The sequence below is a fragment of the Drosophila tropicalis genome, unplaced genomic scaffold, assembly GCF_018151085.1.
Source record: "Drosophila tropicalis isolate 14030-0801.00 unplaced genomic scaffold, ASM1815108v1 contig_1002, whole genome shotgun sequence".
NCBI classification, from domain to species: domain Eukaryota; kingdom Metazoa; phylum Arthropoda; class Insecta; order Diptera; family Drosophilidae; genus Drosophila; species Drosophila tropicalis.
In genome coordinates, this window is record NW_027172360.1 from 2161345 (window position 1) to 2181580 (window position 20236).

Genomic DNA, 20236 nt, shown 5'->3' on the forward strand with positions numbered 1-20236 from the left:
GACTAAAAAATGCAACGCATGTGTTTCAACGGTTTATAAACAGCATATTTGATGACATGATTAGGGAAAAGAAAATTATTTTATACATGGATGATATAATGATTGCTAGCAAAAATATTGAGGAACATTTAGAAACGTTAAAAGAAGTATTCAAGATATTAGTGCGGAAAAAATTAGAACTTAGAGCTTGAATTGTTTTTTAAATTTTAATAAGAAATTGATGAAAGCGCCTATATTGGCTATCTATAATCCTAATGATGAAACTGAATTACACTGTGATGCCAGTGCTTTAGGGATTTGAGCAGTTATGCTTCAAAGAAAAGAGGATTAGCAGCTACACCCAATTTCTTTTTTTTTCCAAACGCACTACGGTAACAGAGACAAAATACCACATTTTTGAGTTAGAAACACTAGCACTAATATATGCGTTACGCAGGTATATTGGCAGGAACAAAATGATAGAAGCAACAGGAAGAGGATACTATTTTCCAAATATGATGGAGAAGACAATAAACCATATAGGAAATTGTTTGAAATGTATAGCGTATTCACCGAAAACAGGAAAAGGAGATGGTCTCTTGCATAGTATATCGAAAGGAAATAAGCCCTTTGATGCAGTTCATATTGATCATTATGGACCGGTAGATTCAGGAAGATCAAAGAAGTATATTTTAGTTGTTGTAGATGCATTTACTAAATTTGTTAGATTATACACCACGAAAACTACAAACACTAAAGAAGTCATTTAAGCATTAGGAGATTATTTTCGATCATATAGTAGACCGAAATGTATAATTTCGGATCGAGGCAGTTGTTTTACATCGGGAGAATTGAAAAATTTCATAAAAGAAGCGAATATAAAACAAATAAAAATAGCTACGGGATCGCCACAAGCAAATGGACAAGTGGAAAGGATTAATAGAAGTTTAGGACCTATGATTGCAAAAATCACCGAACTTAAGAAAGGATTGTATTGGGATGTGGTCATTGAAAAAGTCGAATTTTTGTTGTAGAAAATATTAGAAAACAGAATTAACAGGCCGATAATGAAAAATACTATAACAATAAAAAGAAAGTTGCACCGGAATATAAAGAGGGCGATTATATAATGGTTAAAAATTTTAATAGTACCGCAGGAATAACGAGGAAGTTAATACCGAAAAATAAAGGGCCGTACGCGATAGCAAAAATTTTGAAAAGTGACAGGTTTTTAATAAAATATGTGGATGGATTTCAATTATCGCGCAATCCTTATTAATGCGGCTGGAGTGCTCAGAATATAAGACATTGGATAAATAAATAAATTTTGCAATTTGTTAGCAAAATATATATGTATATATATACATCGGTACTAGGTTTAAGAATATAATTAAATTGTAAATATTTCACTATTGAATAAGAAAATAATCAAATTGTAAATTTTGGTTAACATCACATGACAAAGTTCGTCAAAATAATAAAGTAAAGCAGAGTTTTTTAATATAATTGAATAATCAAAATATCAAAGTAGCAAACTTCGGTTGTGCCAAAGTTTTTATACCCTTGCAGATCTTGGCCATAATAGTTTTACATGTTCCAAACTCTTTTTCTGTAACTCGATTCATCACTGCACCGACAAAACATTCCTAATATCATTTCAATTCCTTTTTCTTTTTTCCCCATGCTGCATGCTGCGATTGGCACGCATACACATACAGTTTATGTAGCGTTGCGTCTGTGTGTGTATGCGTGTGCTTAGCTGCTTAGTAGGCTTGATGCAGCGATTGATACTGACTGTAACTGGTGTTCTATTTATCCGATCTGTTTGAAATTTCGGATAAATATATTTTATTTACATATATGATATAGTGGTCCGATTCTGACAACTTTCATACTTTATCTGCTCCTGGCTATAAGTAGCTCAAATATGAAGTGAAACATAAGAAAAAGAAAAAAGGTAATAATGTTTGTTAGTATTAATTCGGAGCGCGCGCTATATGTAGGCCGTACTTCAAACTCGAGAGCTTGGGTGGGAGTGAAATTCTAATGATGAAAAACTAAGCATCTTTTATTTAAATGAATGTTAGTTTTTATAAAATATTTAAATGCAACTATTATTAAAACTTCACGATGAGTGTGAACTCAATAAAAATTTGTTGGATTAATTTAATATTGAATTTAACACCACCAAAGAGTGAAAACCAGTATTTAAGCGGGAGCCCAAAAAAAAAAAAAAAAAAAAACACGACCCTCAATCGTCTGCTCCGCCAAAATGAAAATTTGACATGGTTTTTCAGATAATTGGTGCAAGCATTTAAAGAGAAGAGAATGTCGTGACAAACGAAGATTGGTTGAACAATTCATCTTTCAGCACATACATACATAGAGTGGCTCAACTTTTTGATCACGCAACTATACCTAAGCTATATTACAAAGAACATTTTTCATAAAGAAGATAATGTTGGAGAGTTACTGTCATAATAAAAAAATTGAAGTAAAATCGGAAGAACAGAGTGTGGTCAATTAGTTGGTGCAATTTTTGACCAATTACCTACCAATTACCAATTCCTTAACGAGTCCCCGAGATGAAGAGATTCGATTTGCAAACACTGGGTTTTAATTTTATCAGCTTTATTGTATTTGGTTAGTTTATTAGCTTATTTACAAAATTATTAATTACTTCACAATATTTCTCTTTATTTTTCGCATTCACTGCGAATGCACTGCTAACACTTCGAGACACAACTTTACCGGCTCACTCTATTCCACTCTCTGCTCTTCGGACTGACTGACTACTTCTTACTATCGTGTATCGTTTTTATCGATATTACGTCGATACCGATTCTCACTCGAAGTCACCTTTACCATACCGTGATCCTACATGAATAGCTCTTGTAGAATTTCATCCTTGCTTTCATTGAAATCTCCTTTTATATTAAAGAATTTTTTTTTTGCTTTTTGTTGCGTATTTTCAAAATATAGCAAAACATCTTAAAAAACTATTTTATACAGTATTTAAAACATCGGATTGAAAAAATGAACAAAATAATCTTCAAATTTTGTGTTTGAACTCGTGTTAACATTTAAGTTTAATTGCGTAATACAAAAGTTTAGTCACTGTATGTATATTCTGTGTCTTTCAAAAACATTGAAGCTAATGTCTTATTAATCAACATTAACATCTTCTTATATATAAAAGAAAGTCGGATTTGCTCAACAACTTATAACTCGAGATCTGCTGAACCAATTTTCATAGTTATTAATTTGTTGGGTTTATCTCGGCCCGGAATAGCAGAATACATCCTAAAAACAGTAAATAATTGCCGGAAGTTTAGTTTGAAGTTAGTTTTCGAAAAAATCTGTTTTGTTTAATTTGCGGGGGCGGAAATGGGCGTTTCTGCGCGCTAGCTAAACGAGTATATAAACCAAATTTGATGTCTCTAGCTGTTATACTTTTTATGACAAATAGTTTTAGGTGATTCCTGGGGGCGTCAGGGGGCGTGGCCAAAATTCCATTTAACTCTATACATTTACATACTACACGAGTATACAAACCAAATTTGGTGGCTCTAGCTCTTATAGCCTCCGAGATCTGCGTGTTCATACGGACGGAGGGACGGACGGACAGACGGACATAGATCGACTCGGCTGTTAATCCTGATCAAGAATATATATACTTTATGGGGTCGGAGAAGCTTCCTTTTGCCTGTTACATACACGATCGCAATCGCGTTAAAAGTAACGAAGTTATTTACAAAAGTCACTGTTTTCGTCCGATCGTTCCTATGGGAGCTATATGATATAGTCATCCGATCTTGATCAAACTTGGCACAGTCGTTTATAAGCGTAATAAACTCTCTAATATTACGTTTCACGACAATAGCATATAAAATAACGAAGTTATTGAGAAAAGTCACTGTTCGTGACTTTGGCGTTTGTATGGGAGCTATATGATATAGTGGTCCGATCCGGCTGAATCCGAGATATACAACCCCTGCAGTATATACAAATTTCAAAGTGCAAAATTTCAGCTCTGTAGCTCTTACGGTCTAGGAGGAGTTTACGTTGATCCAGACGGACGGACGGACAGACGGACATGGCTATTTGAACTCCTCTCGTCGTGCTGATCAAGAATATATATACTTTGTATGGTCGGAGATACTTCGTTCTATGCGTTGCACACTTCTGACCAAAATTTTTATACCCTTTTTGCAAGGGTATAAAAATCGATGATCGCTTTCGCCAAACATGCAACCCTGTCATTCTGATCAAGCTTCAAAGTCAGGTGATTAGACAGCTGATGCCTGCGACAAAATTGGCGGGTAATTTTTATTTACTTTAATCGCTTGGCTTTTTACACAAAAGAAAAATAAGATATTGTAAAAAGTAGATTTTGGAGGCCAAGGTATGTAGAATGGATAAAACAATACAATTTGGTGTTCAAATTTACTATATTTTATATATGGCTACTGTTTTTATTGTCCAAAAAGATAGAAAAATAACATAAGCATGTGTTCATCTTCTGTGGAGTAAAGAAGAAGTTAAGTTCGGCTATGCCGAAGTTTATGTACCCTCAGTCCTTGACAATAATAATTTTTCATGTTCGAAATTTGTTTTCTGCAACTCAATTTCTCTGTTGATTTGATGATGACGTAGTAGGCAGCAAGCAGCGTTGCCGGCAGCGATTGAACCGATTTTTATTGACTGTAACTTGTGTTCTATTTATCCGATCCGATTAAAATTTTGGGATCACATTAGCAAATTTGATGGGGATACTCAAATTTTTATTAAGGGGGGGAGGATAGGATAGAAAAAAACAAGCAAATGTAATGAAATTTTTACATCATTTTATTACATATTAAACTTACAAAAAACATTTTTTTAAATTTAAAATATCGAAGTACAGCCCACTTTCATCTACTTTTGGGCACCACCGCGCAATCGAAGTGTCCAATTGGCGGGCAAAATGTAGGTCGCAATTTTTGTCGGAAACAAAAAAATCAAATGGATAATCAATTTTCATTAGTCCTTCTTCTATGTGAACCTGGGAAAACCCGAACAAAACGCGAAAATCAAAGTTTTTTTTTTAGATTTAAAAAAAAAGTTGAATTTTTCACCAAAAAACCTAACCTTAATTTAAAAAAAAAATAGTTTAAAATTTTTTTTCAATAACTTTTTAAGTTCACAGAGGAGGTAATAAGATACTGAATCTAATAAGCTTTGGTTTTTTACGATTGGTTGAATACTTTTTTTGTAATTTTGCCCGCCAATTTTGGAAAATCCCAAAAATGAAAACTCGACAGAACGCGCTTTAAAGTTTACGGTTTACTCGTATACCTGCTCGGCGCCCAACTGCTTTTAGTACTGTATCTTCGAAAATAATTCGAATTGTCTTTCCAAAATTGACAGACATATTCTTAGATATATTAGGAACAGATTTAAGCAATAAAAAAAATTCGATTTTTTGAGCCTCTAAAGCAGGCTCCCCCCTTAAATTTTTCACCATTTTCATACTTGATCTGCTCCAGATAATAAAAAGCACGCAAAAAAAATTTCAGCCCGATAGCTCTTAAGATGGCTGAGTAAAACGCATACGCCCAGACGGACAGGCTTACATGGCTTTATCGACTCAACTTCTCATGCTGATGAAAAATATATATACTTTATGGGGTCGGAAACGTCTCCTTCTGTGCGTTACAAACATCTGATTAATTTTATAATACCCTCTGCAAGGGTATAAAAACTAATCTTCTGCGTGTTTCTGCGTTATGTAATGTATGTGAAAATAAAGTAGAGAGTGTGTATAAAAAGTTAGTAATAATCTTGCTGGCGGCTTTTTGCGGCTCTGGCGGTATTTTGAACTTGTAGATCACGTTGAGTTCTGTCATTCAACGCTGCTGGACGTATGGATCTACAGCGGCCGCAATTCTGCCGTTCTTGCAAACTGGATATTTGGCCAATTGACGGAAATAAATAATAATAATATTTGTCTAGATTTCGACCTTGTTGAAGTTAATCAAAAAACTTTGTTTGAGCGAGGCTTCAGGTCAATCTTACTGATTTATTTGTAAGATTTTAAATTCTAGGCAGCACAAAAGGTGAGCAGGTTGTCTGTATAGCTATTTCAAGAACCACCAAGTTCTATCATCAGCAGACTTCGCTAAAGAATCCGCAATTGTAATGGCCATACTATATCTTCAACGCTAAAAGTAGTTGAGAATTCAAACTACATGAAGCGAAAAAAGAACGGCAAAGCTTGCAACTGCAGAATCCACCTTTTTTTGTGTGCATACCCATGGGCGCCAGCTGAATTAGTGTAAAGAGCTAATAATAATATATATAACTAATACATAAATTGTTGTTATAGTTCTTATACTTTCCTTTGTGATCACGTATACGCATTGTTGCCTTATATGGGTTATTTGGGTAGGCGTGTTCATATGAACTTTAAATTTTGTTTCAATATTTAGAGTGCTATTCTTATCAAAGTTTAAGCTCAATGTCTGCGTTATTCGACTTCATGCCACTTAATTGGCAATTTCGCCCAGTGTGCATCGACTACAGCTTGAATTGACTAATTTGCATTGGTCCTATGAATGTTGTTTGCCAGCATTGTGGCGCATTGAAGTTTGCTGGTGAAACGGCTGGTTTACCACTGCCATTATTGGTCCCGCCACCAGAGCCATTGTGTTCCTTGCTTTATAGCGAAACACTAGAATTACATTTTCTAGCGAACACTCAAAAATACAATGGGTACTTTCAAATGACTTCATTTGGTTCTGAAATTATCGAAGAACACGGATATAATCCAACATTTTAGGGAATTTGCGTTTAAAAAAAGTGTCTATAACTATAATTATGGCTCCGACTTAAAAGATTCAGGGACTGATTTGCCATCGCTGTATGGCAATTTATGACCGGCGTCAAGGGATCAACACAGCTGCGAAAAGAGAAATTCTAAAAGATGTGAAGAAAATGCTTCATGAAAATCATGCATGGCTCAGGCTATGCAGAACTGGCTTAGAAGAAATTTCAAAGTCGGTATGCCTTCTCCTGATGCTCTTGGTCGTATTCCCACAGTTCATCCGAACAATGTTGAATGTTTCTATTTGCGGTTGTTACTGATACATGTTCGAGGGCCAACATTCTTTGAATCATGACGAACTGTTAATGGTTTGATATGAATATGAGACACATTACTTATCCAATCAGTTCAAACGAATGTACCACTGCTGAATCCAAAGCAGAGGCAAGTTTGTGATACACTGATTAACGCAATTAATGATGTGCGTGCGATGTCCGAAATTGCGGTAACAGTTGCTTCTTCTGGAATAGCGACCACATTGTTAGACGGATGACGTACGGCTCAATCAGCGCTAAAAATTGCCATTAAACCTTCAAACTACTGAATAACCGACATGCAACATTTCGAAACAATCTGCAATATCCAAAGTTTAAGTTGCATCAAAAGCAGATTGGAAGCACTAAACCGAACACTGAAAGTTTTGCGCAATGACTCGAGATGTTTTGCTGGTGCAATGATTTGATTATTTGGCGATTGCCGATAAAAACTCTACCAGTCGTTCCAAGATCTACTGCTGCCGACGAAACAAACGCTTGCCTCAAAGTATTAAATCAGTGGCGAAATATAATGAAACTTCAACTGTATGTAAATTTGAATGTTGCATTGTTTAACGGTCTATCTGCTGATGATTTCTCTGAGCAATTGCTGACTATCGGTAATGGCCGTGTTCCTGTTGACGAAACGAGCGGGTTAAAATCATTTCTCTTTGCTTATCAGCAAAGTATTTCCGGATATTATTGCCATTAACATTAAATAGTTAAGTGAGCGAGCAATTAATCAACGATGTAGGTACTCTGTATTCTGTCAAATCTATCGACTGTGTAAGAAAAGAAGAATAAACTACTAATTATCTAAATGAACTTTTGAACTCCTTGCCGTGCTTACCTCCGCACAATTTACAACTGAAGGTTGGCTCGGTAGTCATAATGCTTAGAAATTTAAAGCGTTTGGTGATAAGAAACCTGATGACCAATGTGATTGATGAGGAATCCCATTGCTAGTAAGCAATAAGGAAAGCAACAAGAATCAAAAAATTTCTCCAATTGTTATTCCTAACATAGAAAACATTGTACATTTTTTAATTATTTGGACAACGATAGATATTCTTTGCAATCCTCTGCAAACGGCGTCAGAGTCTATTGCTTTGATAGTGACTCCTACCGAAAAATAATTAACAAGCTAAAATTAGTTTCTTGCGAATTCACACTTACCAGAGCAAACAAGTTTCAACAGCAGCAGCAACTGATGCTTCACCGTAAATAAGGTTCAAAATTGTTTTTTGAAACGCCAATGGCCTGCTCAGCAGGCGAAGGTCCTTGAACGAAGAGATATTGACATAGTGATGATATCTGAAACGTTTTCGTGCCCAAAAGTAAAATACCTTGGACGCACACACTATAGTGCTCATAACAACCAACCCAATAGAATTGGCGGGGCTTCCATAATTATCGAAAATTCAATTCAACACATAACGTTACTTCCAATAATTAATTCCGAAATGCAGCTATTCCCTTTTTAACAGCGATTGATTTCTGCATTTACAAAGGCATCTCGCCACAAAGACTTGAAATCACTGAAGTTAATGACTTAGTTTCTGACAAGATTTCAACTATTGCCTAAAGAAGCAAATATTGGATTATTTAAAAGCGTGCTTAGAGACACAGTTCATCCTGAAATAGAAATTACCAGTAGAGAGGATATCGAATTTGCGACTAGGAAATTGGTTGAAATGATCACTAATGCTGCATCACAGGCAAGACCCTGCACACAAACCTTATCAAGAAGAGGAACTCATTTTGCAATTTTTCTAGAAGTACGTGATCTCATAAGAACCAGAAGAAAACTGTACAAGCACGCCAGACGATACCGAAGGCCAGAAGACTTAATACTACTGAAAGAAGCCCCCAGGCTACTAAAGAAAGCTAGAGCTTAACACTTTGAAAAACTGCTGAAGACGCAGATGTTACTAGCGGCGCTTCCTCGTGCATTTGGAAACCCACGAAAACTCTCAAGAGGCAAGATCCACCACGACACCCTATAAAGGGAGCGGATGGCCGTTGTGTCTCCTCCAGGAAAGATAAGGTCGAAGCGTTTTCTCTTTATCTGGAACAGACTATTCGGCCTCTTAACACAGTACCTCAGTACACCAGGACTACTTATAAGGACAATCCCAAAAAACTGTATACAATGCCATGCTAAATCTCTCGTATTTCCCAAAACTATGGAAACGTGCTGAATCAAAATGATCCCAAAACCAGGTAAACCTGTCAAAGCTTTTGAATCATATCGCCCAATCAGTCTTCTGCCAGTCCTCTCTAAAATATTAGATAAAAACACTTTTAACAATGATATTGGCGGAGCTCGATAACCAAGACATATTACCAAACCATTAATTTAATTTTTAAACATCAGCACCGAGTCGTGCAACATATTCTGAAAGCTTATGAAGAAAAAGAATACAGCCTAGCGGTGTTTTTGGATGTGAAACAGGCATTTGTGTGGCATACGGGTCTCCTCACAAAACTACAGTCAATTTTTTCCCAGCCACTCTTCAAAACTATTGACTCCTTTCTAAAAAAGCGAACTTTTCAGGTGTCAATTGATGAAATCTTATAATTGACACGCAGTATGAATGCCGGTGTTCCGCAGGGAGTGGTCTTGGGTTGGTCTTATACACCGTATAAACAGCTGGCATGCCCAAACCCAACGATGAACTTAATACAATCGAAACAGACATGCTCTTGGCAACGTTTGCCGAGGACACTGCTGTGTTGTTAAGATCGCAGTGCCCATATTACTGCACTGCCAAGATTCAGGATTATCTAAATAAGTTTCGGGAATGGGCCAGATATTGGAGAATCGGAATTAACACAAATAAATCCCAAAGCGTTACATTTACGCTACGTAGAGAAAACCGCCCCGAAGTATTTTACAAAGGACTTCCAATTCCACAGACAAAGCAGGCGACATATCTGGGAATGACCCTTGATAGAAGACTAACTTGGAAACCCCACATATCTACACTAGTAAAGAAGCACAACTACAGAATGAACAAGGTAAGCTGGTGTCTGCATTATAAAAGCGGCTTAAGCCTGAGATGTAGTTGTAGCCACATGGCGCTAAGGCATACAATTTTGGGGGACAGCATCACACAGCCAAATAAAACGCCTCCAAGTCAAGCAAAATATGGACCTGCGCACCATAACAGGCACACCCTGGTTTCTTCGAGGAAGCACATTACACTGCGATTTAGACATTTCCTACATTGCTTCGATCGCCAGCAAAATGACAGAGACACTATGACAATTTACTAACAATCTGGCAAACGAGCTTGCCAAAGATAAAGCAAGGAGAATATTAAAAAGACTCCATCCATAAAAAAAAAAAACTTCCTATCGTAAAAAAAAAAAATGTAGTTTGATGTGTTATTACATCTACGAAACAATTAACCGTACAAAAGTAGCACTATTTTTACAGAAGTTATAAATGAATCGCCGCTAAATCACTCGTTTCGCCCACCGTGCACTGGCGAGCAATATTCTAAAGTACGGCGAACTAACGAAGTATAAATCCTCTGTTTTGTAGAGGTCATAAAATTATTTGTCCCAACGTTTAATGAAGACAAGAAGATTACATGCTCTATTGACAATTTAAGATGTACGAAAATTAAACGAAAGTTTTGACTCGAAAAATGCGCCGTAGTTTTTAAATGACCCACAGATTAGATCTGATCAACATATCAGATGTTATGTGCTACTAAGGGTTAGTACCCTCTTATATAGTATAAGAATAACTAAGCGGAAGCTAAGCCCGCAAAAGAAAAAAGTGGCATACGCCCAAAATAACAAAACCAAATGAATGCATAGAACCCCTAAGCGGTAATCGGTTATAGATTACTGTCGATCACCAAGACTAGCCGTCTTGGCTGGCACTGTGAACTAGTAGGGGCAAATAGCTTTGTTGTAACCCCTTTTCAATAAGGGAAACATAAAAGATATTAAATGCCAAACTCATACTGAGGTCAATTTTCGCATCATCGAAAAGTACCTCTGGTCTGCTAACATCAACTTTTATGCCTACGAACTAAAAAGCAGTAAAGGGCTTTAGGTTGTGTTTCACGGTTAAGTCCGTTTTCAATGTCATCATTAGTAACAAAAGCTCCAACCAGAGAAAGCAATCAAAGCCAAAATAAGTGCACCCCATCTAAAACCTTCAGCTCCTATTACACAGAAGAAAGGTCCAACTACAGACGATGTCCTGACCTGTCCTGTCTTCAAAAACTTTAAATATCACCTAAACGGGCGAAATTTTTCGAACTGGAGAGACGGAACCCACTAAAGAGACTCCGTCCCTTCACTATGCATCGAAACCGTCACTTAGCCCACCTGAACTTGGCCAGCAAGCTACAAGTGGTTTACCGATTTCTTTAACACACATGGAAATCGCTTCATTGCAGCAGGGGACTATGACACCAAACATACGCCCTGGGGATCTCGCCTGGTAAATCCTAAAGGCAAGCAGTTGTACAACACAATAGTCAACCCACTCAATAAGATGGATTGCGTCTCACCGGGTAGGCCTACTTACTTACTGTTTTACAAGGGTACTACTCAGTATGCTTTTTTATCTCTGAAGAGGAATTTACTATTTTCTACCGCACACTCGGAGATCGCTTGGGAATCTTGCCTGGTAAATCCTAAAGGGGAATCATCTATAAAACATAATAATGAACCCACTCAATAAGATTGATGGCGTCTCACCGGTAAGACCTACATACTGGTCCTCAACAAAAAGTGCCTGCAGGAACCAAGAGTACTTGATGAAAAACTTGACCGCCTACTATAGGCCTACAAAAAACAATACAAACTGACTTTATTTCAAAATGTATATGAGTGCCCACATTGACTGTATGCCGAAACTGGATGTTGCAAGGACATTAACTTGTGTGTCTCAGCACTTGTGTCAATGCTAGAAGCTGCAAAACTTTTTCTAAGGCATGCCAACCGCAACCTCTCCAAGACGTTCAGAAAAAAGCTGTGCTTAAACAAAATACATAGAAAAGCTTAGTTTAACCAGCACTAAACATCCTTTGTGGAAAGCCCACCCAATTTTAAGCCCTCCTACATTAACAGTTTCACCGATAAGGAGTCCAACCGGTTAATGAAGACTGCATCCGTCTTTGCCACATATCTTTAAATCGTTTTCCAGGCAAACCCAACATCAAACTTGTTTGTACATCCCCCCTATGGCAAATAAAAAGACAGGGAGTACTTTGAACTTTAATCGAATAAGATTTCTGCAATTGTTAAAAAGCATTTAAAACCGAAAAAAGCTCCTGGCTATGATTTAACTAAACCAAAAATGATCCTAGAACATCCAACTATCGCCGTACAATATATCTGCAAACTGTTCAACGTTATTATAAAACTTGTTTACTTCCCTTAAAGTGGCCAAAACGCACCCATTATTCTATTGTCCAATTAGTTTGCTGTCAAGTCTTCGGAAGCTTTTTGAAAAGGTACTGCAGATGCGACAAAACCTGCCATCCTAAAACACAATCCTTTCATGTCAGTTTGGCTTTCGCAAAAAACACGGGACAATTGAACTGCGATTGACTTGTTAACATCCGAAATACGAACAGCATTCGAACTAAAAAAAATATTGTATCGCATATTTTGCATGTTTCTAGTCCGATTTCAATAAAATTTGGTAGTTTGATAGAAATAGATAAGAATAATTAGACTGCCGAATTTGATTGCGATAGTCAAAAAACTACAGGAGGAAATCGGATTTTTCTTAATAATGGAGGCGGAAGTGGGCGTGGAAAAATATGAAAATATATATACTCTGCGCACATACTAAGCCAGTATACATACTAAATTTGGTGACTTTAGCTTTAGTTTTTGATAAAATCAGTTTTGTTTAATATGCGGGGGCGGAAGTGGGCGTGACAAAATTTTTAAATAGCCGATATCTGCGCGTCCATTAAGCTAGTCTGCATACCGACATTAAATTTAATGTCGGTCGGTAAACGAGTTTATAAACCAAATTTGATGTCTCTATCTATTATACTTTTTAAGAAAAACAGTTTTATGTGATTCCTGGGGGCTGAAGGGGGCGTGGCAAAAAGTTTGAACAATTAATTTCTGCGCGCTAACTAAACGGGTATACAAACTAAATTTGATGTCTCTAGCTGTTATAATTTTTAAGAAAAATAGTTTTATTTGATTCCTGTGGGCGTAAGGGGGCGTGGCCAAAATTCCAATTAACTCTGTACATTTACATACTACACGAGTATACATACCAAATTTGGTGGCTCTAGCTCTTATAGTCTCCGAGATCTGCGTGTTCATACAGACGGACATGGCTAGATCGACTCGGCTGTTGATCCTGATCAAGAATATATATACTTAATAGGGTCGGAGAAGCTTCCTTCTGCCTGTTACATACATTTTGACGACTTTAATATACCATTTCACCCTATGGGTATATGGTATAAAAATCATTAGCTGTCTGGTCATCCGGGCTTAAGGTTCTAGGCAGTAGTTTAGACCATCGCTCAGTGGGGCATTTTGACATTTTACATTACAAAAATCATAGCTTCTAAACCGTTAGAGCGATTTAAAATATTTAACATGCGTATAATAAAGAATTCCTCAAAATCAATGTTTGCCAAATTTGCTGGGTGTCCGTGGTGCTGTAAGATTCAAGGTCAAAGTCAGAAAATATTTTCAAGTATGTTTTTCCTCTGAAATTTTAATAAAAACCATTTCTTTTTTCAACCCAAATAAAATTTCGTATTATTTTAAACGACTATATAGCGTTTTTTAATGTTTTAATTAGATTTTGAGATTTTTCTTAGGTTAACTTTGAGTGTTTGTTATTGATGGTTGATTTTCATCAAAATAAAGGTTATATAATGAGTAATAAACCACTGTGTTTAATATCTCATAAGAAACTACATAAGACACATAGGTTTATAAAGAGACAGAGAGCACCAGACTGGCGCCAATAAATTCCAGAAAAACTTATAAAGTACAAGAGCAAAGCCATTGCAGATCATCATGAGACTTAGAGTATTAATATGAATATCTAATAAACTCAAACTTTCGGAACTATATTTCCTATTTTTCAAATCCTTTCATGATAGCAAGTGTCTTAGCAAAGCAAAAAGTTGGTCCGAAGAGGCTGCCGTCATTATATACCATTTGTAGTCCAAGTTTTTACATTCCTGTGCTATTTTGAATAGCTGTTTAATTTTCGAACACTGATCCTCTATTGTGGCCTTTCCGTGAGCCAAAACTCTATATACCGTTGGTGTAACAATTCAGTCAAAAGTTGAGCAGTCTTTAAAGCATATTCGCTAAATTTTTCAACATTTACCATTTCCTTGCAATGAATAACATTCAACATAAAAGCCAACCTTTTAATGATCTCTTGACTAACACCTGTTATTAAAGATGTCATTTCATCATTTAAAAAAAACTTACAAAGATTTATTAAATTTTCAGAACTTTCACTTCTTAGCCGCAAAGGAGCTACAGAAGCCATGAACATATTTTCATCAAAAATAGCCTCGTCTTCTGTGTGTATAATCTGCTTGTAAGCGCTCCGGAAAAAGCTGCACCTCTCCTTCAGGCATGGAGACGCCTCGCAGAGGAATTCATTAAATCCTGGAGTTTTATTTCTACAGAGACCTCTGTTATCATTTTATTTGCCCTCTTCCTCAGTGTACTTAGTGGCAACTAAGTTTGGTGGTGTTGGAATACTTTCCATAATCCTATTAAGTCGAATAGGCCTGTCGATCTGCACAGATTTTGTAATGCTCGCCTTTGCCCTCTCTTCTTGCTTTGTATACTTTGAAGAAAGTGCTTCTGAAAGATGCTCCGTTGTAATGCTTTGCACCCTGAAGCTTTCGTTTCCTTGTAATCATTGATCAATCTTCTATAGTTGTTGCCTTCCTCTTCCTCGGCTTGTTGATGATTGAACATCTTCCTGCTCCGAATCTACCAAATTTACCTTAAGCTCTGTACTAGCGTTTTTGAATGAAACGCCCATCTCCTTCAGCAATCCCATTACAAAACCATTTTTGTTTTCACACTCGTGCAAAACTTTCAAAATCCTTTCATTCTTTAACAACATTTTTCACAAATAAAGAAGACTGTTTTGAATTATATTGGCAAATACTATTCAGTCCGGATTTGGGATGTCTCCACTCAGTCCCATCTGATAGGTAAATATTTCACCTACATAGTGTAAGTAAACCAGCATTCATCCTAGTTGATTCTCATCAAAGTCGGTCTTATTTTTTTGCTCTCTAGCTCAACTATTTTTTTCGTTCTTTTGTGTTTTTAATTTATTACATATTAAATTTAAATATGAATTCACATTTTTATTATTATCTAAACATTAACAAACGCATTTTATATGTTTCTATTTTTTGCTCCCACCAGCGCTCTCAACTTACAGTTCATATTTTGTTTTTGTGGTGCTGGTGCTCTCTATTCATTTGTTTTCTCTTTTGATCGCGCTCGCGTCCTTTGACTTCGCGGTTGTGACAAGTTTTTGTTGTTGTGGGTTTTAATACAAAAAGTATTTTTTTTTTTTGTTGTCTCTTTTTCATTTGCATATTGCAGTTATTTTTTGCTTTGGTTTCTATACGCCTCTCTTAACATATACATTTTTCCCATTTTATTTACATATTGATTTATAATTTGTTTTTGATAAATCAATTTTTTAATAATGTCAGTCTGTTGCAAATATAATTGCAATAATCCCAGCAAGACCAGTGAAGACTTTCTTTACTGTTGGCTGTGTGACAATGTAATGCACTTTAAGTGTGCTGGTTATACAGTCAAAGTTCGGGATATTAAATGGGGCTGTGATTCGTGTCGTGGCTTGGAGCTGGAGATGCGGGGTTTTATGAAACGGACTGAGGATGCATTTAAAAACCTGTCAGCTGGCATACATAAGCTCCAGGAGGAGCTTTTGGCGATGGAGGTTCAATTCAGTTCGATTCTCCGACGCGTAAGAGGGACAGGTTTCAAGGCGCGTCTCTCAGTCTGTCGGCAAATAGATTTTAGCAGTTCCGGCATCGGACAATGACCCTATGTCACCAAATATCAGCAGCTGATATCGTTTAGGAGTCCGTCTTTAGCAGGTGTGGATTCTCTTCCCATTTCCCCTGGAGACAGTATCCCACCTACTAGCACGATATCTGTTGTGGTTTTCGAACTGTCCGGGCAAACATCCGTTCCCAGGAATATTGCCAATAAAGTAGTTACAAGAGGAACTAGTAAAGTGTTGGCTGCTTTAGCTGCAACAGCAGATGCAGTAGTCTGTACCTGACACTTCTAGTTCCCTTGTTGTAGTTCCAAGCAAAACGCAAATTTTTATTTCGAGGTTGATCCCAACACTACTTCTGATGAAGTCATTGCCTACATCCATGGCAAAGTTCAAGCCCCTAACATTGCAGTGGAAAAGTTCCGTTTTCATATACTCGGGACATTTCGTTCTTCAAAATAAGTGTCTCCCCAGATCTTTTTGCCAAAGTATGTCATCAATAAAAAAGAAGAATCGGCCTTCGATTAGCCTGTTTCTGCCTCTGCAAGCAACGTTCCTTCAACGTTCGTCGGCACCTGTTGGCGAGTCAAAAAACTAGCTTCGTGGTAACTCTGGCCTACCAGAATGTACGGGGACTGGAGTCCAAACTCGCTAGACTCTATGTAGATAGTTTAGCTTTTGACTTTCATATTCTTGCCTTTACTGAAACTTGGCTGAAGCCTGATATTCCCGATGTTTAAATTTTCACCTTCAAATATTTAACATGTAGACATGATTGGACTATCCGTAATGGTGGTGGTGTTTTGATCGCTGTTGATTCACCAGTCTTGTCTGAAATTGTCCAGTCTTCCAATCAGGAGATGGAATTAGTTTGTGTTAAAATTTCTTTAAATTCTTTTTATGCCTATATTACTTGTTCGTATATTCCACCACAGTCCGAATTGGCACAATACATTTACCATTTGGAAGCTATTCAACTTATTTTCTCATATCTCTCTAACAAAGACTTTCTCGTTGTTTTGGAAGATTTTAATTTTGAAATTGCCTGGACTCTTTCATATGATTCTTTATTACTGTTGCCCTTCTCGTCACATTGTTTTATAGATGGTCTGCTTGAGTTGTCCCTAACTCAAATAAATTCCTGTCCGGAATAGTCGTGACAGATCACTAGATCTGGTATTTGTATTGGATTCTTCCAACTGCGATGTTTCCAGGACTGATCCCTTAACTAAAAACTCTGGATGAAGACTTAATAAACTTTTGTTAACTAATGATTTGTCATATCTGTATACATACTCGCACGGATATGGACTCTGCCACTTCTGTCTTCTATGTTTGTGTCCCGCGTGTGATCCAAGGATGGTCTGATTGCCCTTCTTGGTTCTCACGTGAGTTATGTAACTTGAAGAACGTAAAATGCTATAAAAGATTTAAAAAATTGGGTAAAGATTTAAAAAATAGGTTAGTTGCTCGATCAAATTTTATGGTGCTGAATTCACAATGCTAGAAGCATTATCTTCAGCGGTGTAAACTTAGGTTTTCTCGCGATCCTAAGCTATTTTATAACTTTGTCAATGTAAAACGTAAGACATCAGTGCACCAGTCTTACTTGTCTTTCGAAAATAATAAAGCTGACACTGATCAGGCAATTGCCGATATTTATGCTGATTTCTTTAAAACAACTTATTCCTCTTCGAATTATCAAGCAATTTCCCCTTATCCTCATCACTTGCAATCGTCTAACTGCATTTTAGATCCTGTGTTTGGCCTGGCCCTGACGGAATACCAGGCTGCGTGTTAAGCTTTTGTGCAGAGGCCCTATGTAAGCCAATACTTAAGCTGTTTACACTGACCGTCACATCTTCCACCTTCCCGTCTATGTGGAAGGAATCATATATGTATTATTCCTCTTCATAAAAAAGGGGAAAAAGAAGCCTCCAATTATAGGGGTATTTCTAAATTGTCTGCCATACCCAAAGAATTTGAGAAAATAATAACATCTCAACCGCAGCATTTTGTAGCTCAATTATTTCGTCATCCCAGCATGGGTTTAAAAAATGTAGATCGACTACTACTAACCTTTTAGAATTTACATCTCACTCGATTAAAGGATTCAAGACTGCCGTGCAAACAGACGTCATTTATACTGACTTCAGTAAGTCTTTCTGAGCGTACGCAAAAGGCCCTCTTTAAGTCTTCATTTTCTATGACCATCCATGTGACCTCTGGAGTACCTCAGGGTAGTCATTTGGGTCCATTGGTATTTAATCTTCTATTTGATCTTCCATTGGTAGTGACACATTCTCGTGTGCTTATGTACGAGGATGATGTTAAGCTTTACTCCATTTTTTAAAGACATATCGTCTTCTTGCCTGCTTCAATCCGATCTTAATGATCTTCACAGTTGGTGTGAAACCAATCTATTAAACCTCAACGGCTCTAGGTGTAAAGTTATGTCTTTTTATAGATGCACCATACTTAGCAACTTATTATCTTAACGACACCGCCTTAGAGTGGTTAGATATTATCAATTACTTAGGTGTTCTTATGGATCATAAATTGACCTTTAATCATCATATTTCTGCTACAGTTAGTAAAGCTATGAATGTTCTTGGGTTTGTGAAACGATGGTCAAAAGAGTTTGACGATCCGTACACAACCAAAATTCTGTATACTTCTTTAATCCGTCCTATCTTAGAGTAAGGATTTTGCATATGGTCACCTCAATATGAGACGCACCAAAGTAAAATTGAATCTGTTCAAAAGCAATTTCTGCTTTTTGCTCTTCGCGGTCTAAATTGGGATCGCAATGTCAATTTGCCATTATACTCCAGTAGGCTTCTTTTAATCAATCTTCCTTCTTTTATTAATCATAGAGTAATGCATGGTGCTATCTTTATTTATAACCTTTTAATAGGTGAAATAGACTCTACTGAGCATTTGAACCAGTTGAACCTGTCTGCACTACCAGAAAATTTATTCCTCAATCCATAAAACTCGATATTTCGAATTATTCTTTGCCCTGAACCTGAACCTTTTCGACTCCTATCATCTAATTACAATCTTTCTATCCGTAATCAGATCAGAAGCCTTATTTTATTTGTTTGTCCGTGGTGTCCTGGTGTCGTATGGGCCACTTGTACGTACTTCGCATTGTACGCATTTTTTTTTAATATTGAAAAATTGGCCGAAAAACGAAATTTTTACTTTAAGACCGTGTAAAAAAAAAAAAATCGAAAAACCAGCTCATATTTTTTACCTTTTGGAATCAATTTAATTTTTTTGCTCGGATGATTCTGTAACCCAATATCGAGCTCACCGCAGAGAGCCTCTGCAAATCGAAATATATATGTAAATATATATAAAATTCAAAATTCATAGTATCTTAATACCAAGTTGTTCCTAATAGCTTTTAAATTAAAAAAAAAAATGTTTTTAGATTAAAGAAATTATTTGTTGATATCACTTTTTTATACAGCTGTGTTCAAAATAATAACAGCGCATCATAAACTCAAGGACCGAAGTCCAAGAAAAGTGCCGCTACTAACTTCAAACGATATCAAAGCTCGACTATAGTTTGCTAAAGAGCACCTAAAATGGCCCTTAACAAAGTGGCGCAACATACTCTGGAGGGACGAGAGTAAAATTGTGTTGTTCGGTGGAACTAGATCCAGACAATATGTCCGTCGCCTCCCAAACACAGAATATCAGCCGAACCACACTCTAAAGACAGTGAAACATGATGGATTGAAAATATTAATATAGGCCTGTTTTTCATATGGCGAAGTAGGCCCCTATTTACATGATTAATGGGATTATGGATGCAAATGTATACGTGGATATATTACAAAACGTTATGCTTCCATATTTCTCATGGGAAATGCCACTTAAATAGACTTACCAACAGGACAATGATCCTAAGCATTCCAGCAAACTTGCCAAACAGTGGTTTGCAACGGAAAACATTGATGTAATGCCATGTATCTAAGAATAAACATAGTGTTCATCTGAAATGGCTTCACCAAATCAGATTGAACAATAAAATATACAAAACATAAAACAAAAATAGCTGATACAGATTCATATATCAAGTATGGCTCAAAAACCAAC

General features: G+C 36.7%; 1 protein-coding gene across 1 annotated transcript in view; it reads left to right on the top strand.

The window, feature by feature from the left end:
- Cdk1 (Cyclin-dependent kinase 1) overlaps positions 1-20236 on the top strand; it is a 77093-nt gene that overhangs the window by 55761 nt on the left and 1096 nt on the right. The window lies entirely within an intron of this gene.